Raw genomic sequence first — 8,002 nt, 5'->3', positions numbered from 1 at the left:
AGGAGGGCAATGAATGTACAAATGTGCTTTACACAATTGATGTATGTATGGATTGTGATAAGAGTTGTATGAGCCCCTAATAAAACGATTTAAAAAAAAAGTCAACCCACCCACCTTCTCTTTGATGGCTGGCCCCTCCTCTGTGTCCCGCCTCTTTCTGCTCTGGCCCAGCACTGTGACTGCCTCTCTTTCCAAAGGCATCTCTGAGCTGCCTTCCAAACATGTACTGTATGCACCCTGTTCATCATCACCCCTGCTTTCAGACCGCACATGGGGAACACTTTTCAAATCCACATGTTTGAGGCAAAGCCTCTCTCCACTGGGTATCCCCAGAACTATTTTTTCAAAGGTGGGGAGGGTGGGTCTGGGGATGAACTCATGAATAAGAGAGACCCTGCACCATCCATCTGTGGGTACGCCCGTGGCGATATTCAAAACAGCTAGAAGGTGGAAAGGGGCCAAGTGCCCGTCAGCGGATGATGGATAAACACAATGTGGTCGTATACGCACAGTGCTGGGTGACTCAGCCGTGTGAGGAAATGGCGTTTGGATGTATCTACAGCATGGAGGAACCTGGAAAGCATCACGTTGAACAGAATAAGTGAAACATTGTGTGCTCTTCCTGACATGGTGGTGCAGACAGGCAGGAAGCAGATTAGGGTTCTGAGAGGTGGTGGGGAGCTTTTCAGGCCAGCTTCTCTCAACTCACCCATCTCACTGCCTCAGAGCTGGCTCTGACTCACAGCGACCCTCCAGGGCAGAGCAGAACTGCCCCTGTGGGTTTCTGAGACTGCAAACCTTTATGGGAGTAGACAGCCTCGTCCTTCTCCCGAGGAGAGGCTGGTGTTTTGAACTGCTGCCCTTGCCGTTAGCAGCCCAATGCCTAACTCACGACATCACCTGGGCCGTTAGAACAGCAAAGCCAGTGAAGTGTGTGTGTGTGTGTGTGTGTGTGCGTGCGTGCGTGCGTGTGTGTGTGTGTGTGTGTGTGTGTGTGTGTATGCGCATATACGTATAGGTCTACCTGTCCATACACAGATACAGATACAGACAGGAGCCCTGGTGGTGTAGAGGTTGCATGTTGGGCTGCAATCCGCATGGATGGCAATTCAAAACCTCCAGCAGCTCTGTGAGTGAAAGACTGTGCTTTCAGTCAGCAATGACATAAAGAAGTGAGTTTAGTTTGGAGATAGATAGATGATAGATAGATAGATAGATAGATAGATAGATAGATAGATAGATAGATAGATAGACAGATGATAGATCGATCCAGGAACTGGTGCACACGGTTGTAGAAGAAGGCAAGTTCCAAGCTCCTGGGCCAGGCATTAGGAATGGAGGCTTCCCTTACAGGGGCTGATGAACCAAGAGCAGCAAGAGAAAGGCTTCAGAGTGCAGAGGCAAAGGGACCGAGGCCAGCAGTTGAGATGGCAGGCTGCTGAGGACTAGCAGTTGACAACAGCTCCCAGGCCTGGCGGCCAACCCCGCAGGCTGTCGGCTCAAGTCCAAAGGTTGACAAGTCAGATGAGACTCCAGAGCCACCAAAGAGCAAAGCACGCTTTCCCCAGCGTCAACGTAGATTAGAAGCAGGCCACACCTGGAGCAAGTTCATTGAGGGAGATGACCTGGAATCCTGGCCCAGCCAGGTTGACACAAAACTGTAACTGATACAGGGCAAGAGGAGAATAGGGAATTGTTGCTTAATGAATACAACGTTTCTGTGTACGGTGACACTCACCAGCTCTCTGGGTGGGGGTGGGGGGTCAGCCACCCCTCCCTGCCCATTTCCTGGGCAAAGCCCAGTGGCTGCGGAGAATGGGCGTGGGGTCAAGGAGAGGGGTGAGCAACCACCCCCCTCTTCCAGGAGTACAGGGTCGTCACACAGCACCTTGCATGAACCACCCAGGGCCACCTCTGGGCAGCGGTCTTCCCCAGATCACCCAGAGTCGGGCCTGGAGCTTCCTGGCCCCCGGGACGAGGAAGAGGTGCAGACTGGAGCCAATCAACGCGGGGCTTCCGTGCTGGGGTCAAGGGCTTTTCCATTTCACGGCTCGCCCTTCACCCTCATTTCCTGCCCTCTCTGGGCATGCCTCTTTCAGAGGAGGCTGCTGTGGAGAGGAGGCAGGTTGCTGAAGAGAATGTCAGCACAGCAAGGCTCAGCCTTCCGGGGTCTTGTTTTGTGTTTAACAGAGGAGAGGAAGGAAGTCCCAGAGAGGGGGAGGCACTCGCCCCCAGCCACAGCCACCTGAGGGGAGAGCTGAATGCAGAGCACAGCGCCCCCCCTGCCCCCCACCCCACCCGGGCCTGCTCAACACACGTGCTGGGGTTCTCGTTCAATTCAATTCTGCTCACCTTCCTTGTTCCCCTGCCGATTTGGCACATTATGGTTTGGGGTGGATAGCAGATCTTTGACAAGAAAACCAAACCAAACATGCTTTAAGTGCTTTGGCACCTTATTTATTACAGTAAAATCCCGTTCACGTCACTGTTAATAAAGCTGTGATTTAACAAAGAGCTTTTATTACAAAAATAAATTTTCAGTGAGACTGCTCAACCAGACACTTTGTAATTAAAAATAATACTATAAAGAGACTAAAACCATACGGAGAAATGCAATTCACAATAGACTAAGTGATTCCCTGTCCCTCCTCAGAGTGACCCCCCTGCCTCCACAAGATTGTTACTCGATTTCAAACTGTTTACTGGCATTAAGCGGTTTAAGACGACGCTGTTCTCCAAATAATTGAACACTTTCATATTTTTAGCTCAAGCATGAGTCCCTAGCAGAGTCTCTCGGCTCTTAACCACAGCTCCACCAGGAACACGGGGAGAGCGGCCCTCCTGTCGGCCTGTCAAAGGCAGCGGCCCTGCCACGGGAGCAGGCAGGCAGAGCCATTGGCCGGGCCTCTCTGCTGGAGGTGATGCCAAGTCTTCATCTCAGAGCTAAGAGTGCAAGGCCCCTCCCTCACCCGCTTGACCAGTAGCTGGCATCGTGCTTGTGTGCTTTCGTGGGAGTGGTGGTGTCCTGCGGTGTCCTGTGGAGATGCTCCCTGAGCCAGCAGCTGGCTCCCTCTGTGACCTAGAGGTGTGGCCTGGGGGCTAGGGATGGCAGTGAAGCTCTCAGTCATCAACAGAAAGGCTCACGGTTCAAACCCACCAGGCGCAATATGGCTGTGGGCTCCTGTAAAGACTGCAGCTTTAGGGTGGCCATTGTTTTCTTCCCCCTTCCAAGCAGATTCCTCTTTGGGATGCTGGTGAGGACGATTGGAACGCCGTTTACATGCCCCGAGTTAAAAGTAAAGGGAAGGGCTAATGGCTGTCCTCCGCTCCGGACTGCTCCTCCTGCAGGAGACTCCGGGGATCTCTGTGAATCCCCCTCCCCTCCCCCACCCCTCCCCCCAAGCATTGCTGTGTTCATTCCTCAAACCTCCGACCTTCCTGTACTTGCTGGGTGATAAAGCTCTTGAAGGTGTGAAGACAGTAGGCAAAGGCTTGTGACAATAAGTGCAGGTAGTACACGCCCCACGACTCTCGTTTGGGGCGGGGAGGGGGGGGCGTTGTTCTATATGTATTGACACAGCTAATCTTGCTCCTGCAGCATGCACATAAATAGTATCCTGGATGACTGGCATATGGCGCTGTTACTTGTCTTTTAAGAAAATCTGCAGCCGAATCCAATATTTCCCATGTGGCACCTGATACACTGTGGGCGTGAGATATTTATAGAGCAGTAATAATGATATTTGAAAACACCGTAATGTCTCAAGGCTCTATTTCCCTGCACTCTTCACCGGGGAGGCTGCATTTTGCGGACGCAAGCTCTTGCCAACCATTCACACGGTGATTGCTGGAATGCTGAGCATTGTTGAGCATCACAACCAGCTAGTCTAAGCATTATAGCTCTGGATCCTTCCGAGGGAAAGTCACCTTCTGGGGATGCTGATCACTGCAGGTAAGGACGTGGAGCCTAACGCGGCCTCCAGGGCTCACCTTTTGCCCTTCAATAGATGCATTTGCTGTGAGGAGTCCTGGAATATAGTTCCTGAAAGTGTAGAACTGCAGAATTCGCATCAGAGGCTCTGCAAAGTGGGCTGAACCTCCTTAACCAAATACCCCACCGCTGTGAAAGGATCGAGAGTAGGAGATGAGTGGTAGGGCGATAAGAGGTGGGTCTGGGGTCTTTATACTTGTCTGCCAGTGCTCACGCCCTTGACCATGGTTCCTTCTGTCGAGACTGTAACCCTGCCTCGTATTGGATTCAGGTCTATTTCATTTAATTCAACACATGTTAACTAGAAAACCCACTAAGGAACAGCTCCCCTCTTCAAGGTTTACCGTGTGCAAGCCCCCTGCCAGGCTCTTGTCTGCATCACCTTATTTCATGTCCTCAGAGTCTTTCTAGGTAGACATTCATCCCGTTTTACACAGAGAAGCACTGAGGCCCAGGGAGGTTAAACGTCTTGCCCAAAGGCCTGTTAGCTTACCAACGGCCAAGCCAGGACTCAAACCCGAGACTGTGTGGCGCTGTGGTCATGCCCCTGTCCTCAGCGTAGTGGGTGAGCTGACGATGCCATTGGAGATCTAGTCCTTCCACACGGACAGGGACCCTCATTCTGTTTGGCCCTGCTAGAGCACAGACCTGGGACATTAGCGTCTCCATCTGACTTCCATCAGCCACTGACCTTCATCATGTTCCAGGCTTGGGGGTCCTGGCCTCTCTTTAGGAGAAGTGCTGCCCCAGTGTAGGAGACAGCCGTGTAAATAGACAGCAGTACCTGTGTCCAGGCTAGGCAGAGGGACTCCGGGAATCTAAGAGTCAGGGAGCACTTGACCTTGAAGATCAGGGACCACCCAGGGTGCGGTGAGGCAGGAACTGGAGCTGGAGCGATGGGGTCCAGCTGGCCAGCTGAAGTGGGAGGCAGGGCTGCTGGGCAGAGGGACCCAAGGGCCCATGAGCGTCCCAGGCACTGAGAGCGGAAGCCTCGGCTGGAGTGGTTCGCAGAGACCAGATCGCAGAGGGCTGTGGCTGGAAGCGGAAGCTGCCCGGCCGCAGGCTAGGGGAGTCCTAACAGTGGTGGGGAGGACAGGTCTAACTTGCCCTGTGGTCAGATAACCGACTCAGTGTAGAGAGCAGACTAGAGGGTGGCGGGAAGGTCCGGGAGAGAGTCCTTGCAGAGGCTCATGTAAGAACCCAGACAAAGGGGATGGTTGAGATCCCCCAGGGAGAGCCAGCCCCAGAGAAAGGGAGAGGATGAGGATGGGGAGGTGGGTAGGGGGGTGCGAGGCTGGACCCTCCCCCACCCACTGAGCATGCCTGGGAGGGGGGAGACAAAGCTTGTGTGGCACAGGGGAGCTGGAAGAGGCACAGCTTAGCTGTGTGCCAACCAAGGTCTCCAGGATTTATTTAGGACCGCTATAGGTGCCAGGGCCCAGGATTTGGAAGCTATAGGTGCCAGGACCCAGGATTTAAGCTACTCATAGGTGCCAGGCAGCATGTTCGGTGCCGCTTCTGAGCCTCACAGCAGCCTCACCATGTTGGTAGTTTAAACCCATTCAGTGGTCCCATGCAGACAGGCATGATGATCTCCTTCTACCGAGATTAAAACTCAAAAACCAGCTCTCTGCCTCTGAGTCAATTGCGACCCCCAGAGACCCTGTGGGTGGAGGAGAACTGGCCCCACGGGTTTCTGAGACAGCAACTCTCGACAGCAGTAGACCGCATCACCTTTCTCCCGCAGAGGGTTTACTGCTGTGAGGGGCCGTCGGGAACGTCGGAGCTCACTGTTGCAGCCCCGTGTGTCCATCCGTCTTGTCCAGGGCTTTCCTCTTTTTCACTATCCCTCACTTTACCAAGCACGAGGTCCTTCTCCAGGCACGGACTGGCCTCTTCTGACATGTCCCAAACACATGAGGCACAGCCTCGCCATCCTGGCCTCGAAGGAGCATTCTGGCCGTACTTCTTCCAACCCAGATCTGTTGCTGCTTCTGGCAGTGTGTGGAACTTTCAACATTCCTCACCAACACCGTCGTTCAAATGCATTGATTTTTCTCCGGTCTGCCTCATACAATGTCCAATTTTCACGTGCATCAGAAGCTATTGAAAATATGATGGCTTAGGTCAAGGCAACCTTAGTCCTCAAGGTAATATCCTTCCTTTTCAGCACTTTAAATAAAGAGTCTTGTGCAGCAGTTTTACCTACTGCAATGCATCATTTGATCTGTTGACTGCTGCTCTCTTGAGCATTGATTGTGGATCCAAGCAAGATGAAATCCTTGACAACGTCAACCTGTTCTCCATTAATCATGATGTTCCTATTAGTTCAACTGTGAGGATTTTAGTCTCCTTTACATCGAGTTGCAAATCATACTGAGGGTTGAAATCTGCATCAGCTTCAAGTCAACATGCTCCATGTCCCCCTCACGTTCAGCAAGCAAGCTCGGCTTGTTAGTGAGCCTTCCTCCAACCCCGATGCCGCAGTCTTCTTCACGGACTCCAGTTCTTCTGATGATTTGCTCAGCGTACAGGCTGAATACGTTCCGTCAGTGGATTCAACCCCGACGCACACCTTTCCTGGTTGGAAACCATCCAGTATTCCCTTGTTCCGTTCCCACAGCTGCCTCCTGATCCGAGTACAAGTTCCCCGGGCACACAGAGAAGTGTCCTGAAATTCCCATCCTTCTCAAGGCTGTCTGGAGTTTGTGAGGGTCCGCACAGTTGAACGCCTTGGCATGCTAGAGGCTGCTGGTCTTGAACTGCTGACCTTGTGGTTAGCAGCCCAGGTGTACCCACTACTCCACCCGGCTCCTCTCCACAAAGAAGAAAACCCTATGGAGAGGCTCTAGCGTGTAAACGATCGGATCTGCCCGAGTTGGGTTCGATGGGAACAGGGCTGGGTGTTGGTTATCATCATTCCCACGCTTTACCTAGGAGGAAAGTGAGGCTTGGGAAGTTCCCCCGCCCGGGGCTGTGTGGAATCTGGTTCCATAGTCGTCTGGCCGAGATGTGTGCTTGCCCCACGGGGAGGCCCAGGGAAGTCCGGAGAGCTTCCTCGCTCAGCCCTGTCCAGATAGAAAGAAGACCACCGCTGCTGTTCCGCACAGAGGCCTCCGTGGGCTCAGCCGATGCTCAGCCCTGATGAGCCAGGAGCTCAGGTGCTCCAGGGCCGGGGGGAGGGGTCATGGCGGCCACCCTAAGGACCCCAGTGCAAGAAGCAAACCTCAGAGAGAAGATGTAAGGACACGGCTTGTGCGGTGTGAGCCCCTGGGGGGAGGTGAGGCCCCAACACGGCCTCTGCCGCCCAGCCTCGCAGCTGCCTGTCAGACACGCACACTCACCGGGTGGCCGCCCCACATCTGCCAGCCCGGCTCGGCTGCTGACAGGAGATGTGACGGACCGTGCTGGAGGGGAGTGTGCATCCAGGTGTCTAGAAAGAGAGCTGACATGTTGCCGGAAGGGCTGCCTCCTCTCCTGCTGCCCGTCCCCGGCTCTCGCGCTTCCGTGTCCATGTGTGCCAGCGTCACTCCTGGCTGACACCACCTGGCAGGTGCCTTTGCTGGAGGGAGGGAGGGAGGACTAGGGTCTGGGGGCAGTGGTGATGCCCTTCCTGGCAGGAGCTTCAGTGGGTGTTGGAGGGCGACTAGAGGCACCCTGGTCAGCTGCCTTCGGGACAGGACTGAGCTGGTGGAAACGAAGCCCATCCCTCGAATTTGGGCACAGGAGTCAGGAGGCTGCTTCCCCTCTGCCCCGAGTCCCTCCTTCAGGCTTAGGTCTTAAGGGACTTCTCATCCCAGACAAATGCTCTGCAAGTATTGCTCATTATCTTTTAACCTCTTTCCTGACAGTCGAGCTTCCTCGAAGGCAGTGGGTCTCATCCCTCCTCGTGCCGCGACCCTTTCAGACAGTTCCTCGTGTATGGTGACCCCCCCAACCATAAAATTATTTTCGTTGCTACTTCACTGTCATTTTGCTACTGTTATGAACCAGGAGACCCTGCAAAAGGGT

Source organism: Echinops telfairi, unplaced genomic scaffold (genome assembly GCF_000313985.2).
Source record: "Echinops telfairi isolate 266 unplaced genomic scaffold, ASM31398v2 ScPeMD7_443;HRSCAF=831, whole genome shotgun sequence".
Classification (NCBI taxonomy): domain Eukaryota; kingdom Metazoa; phylum Chordata; class Mammalia; order Afrosoricida; family Tenrecidae; genus Echinops; species Echinops telfairi.
This window is presented reverse-complemented; position numbering follows the sequence as displayed.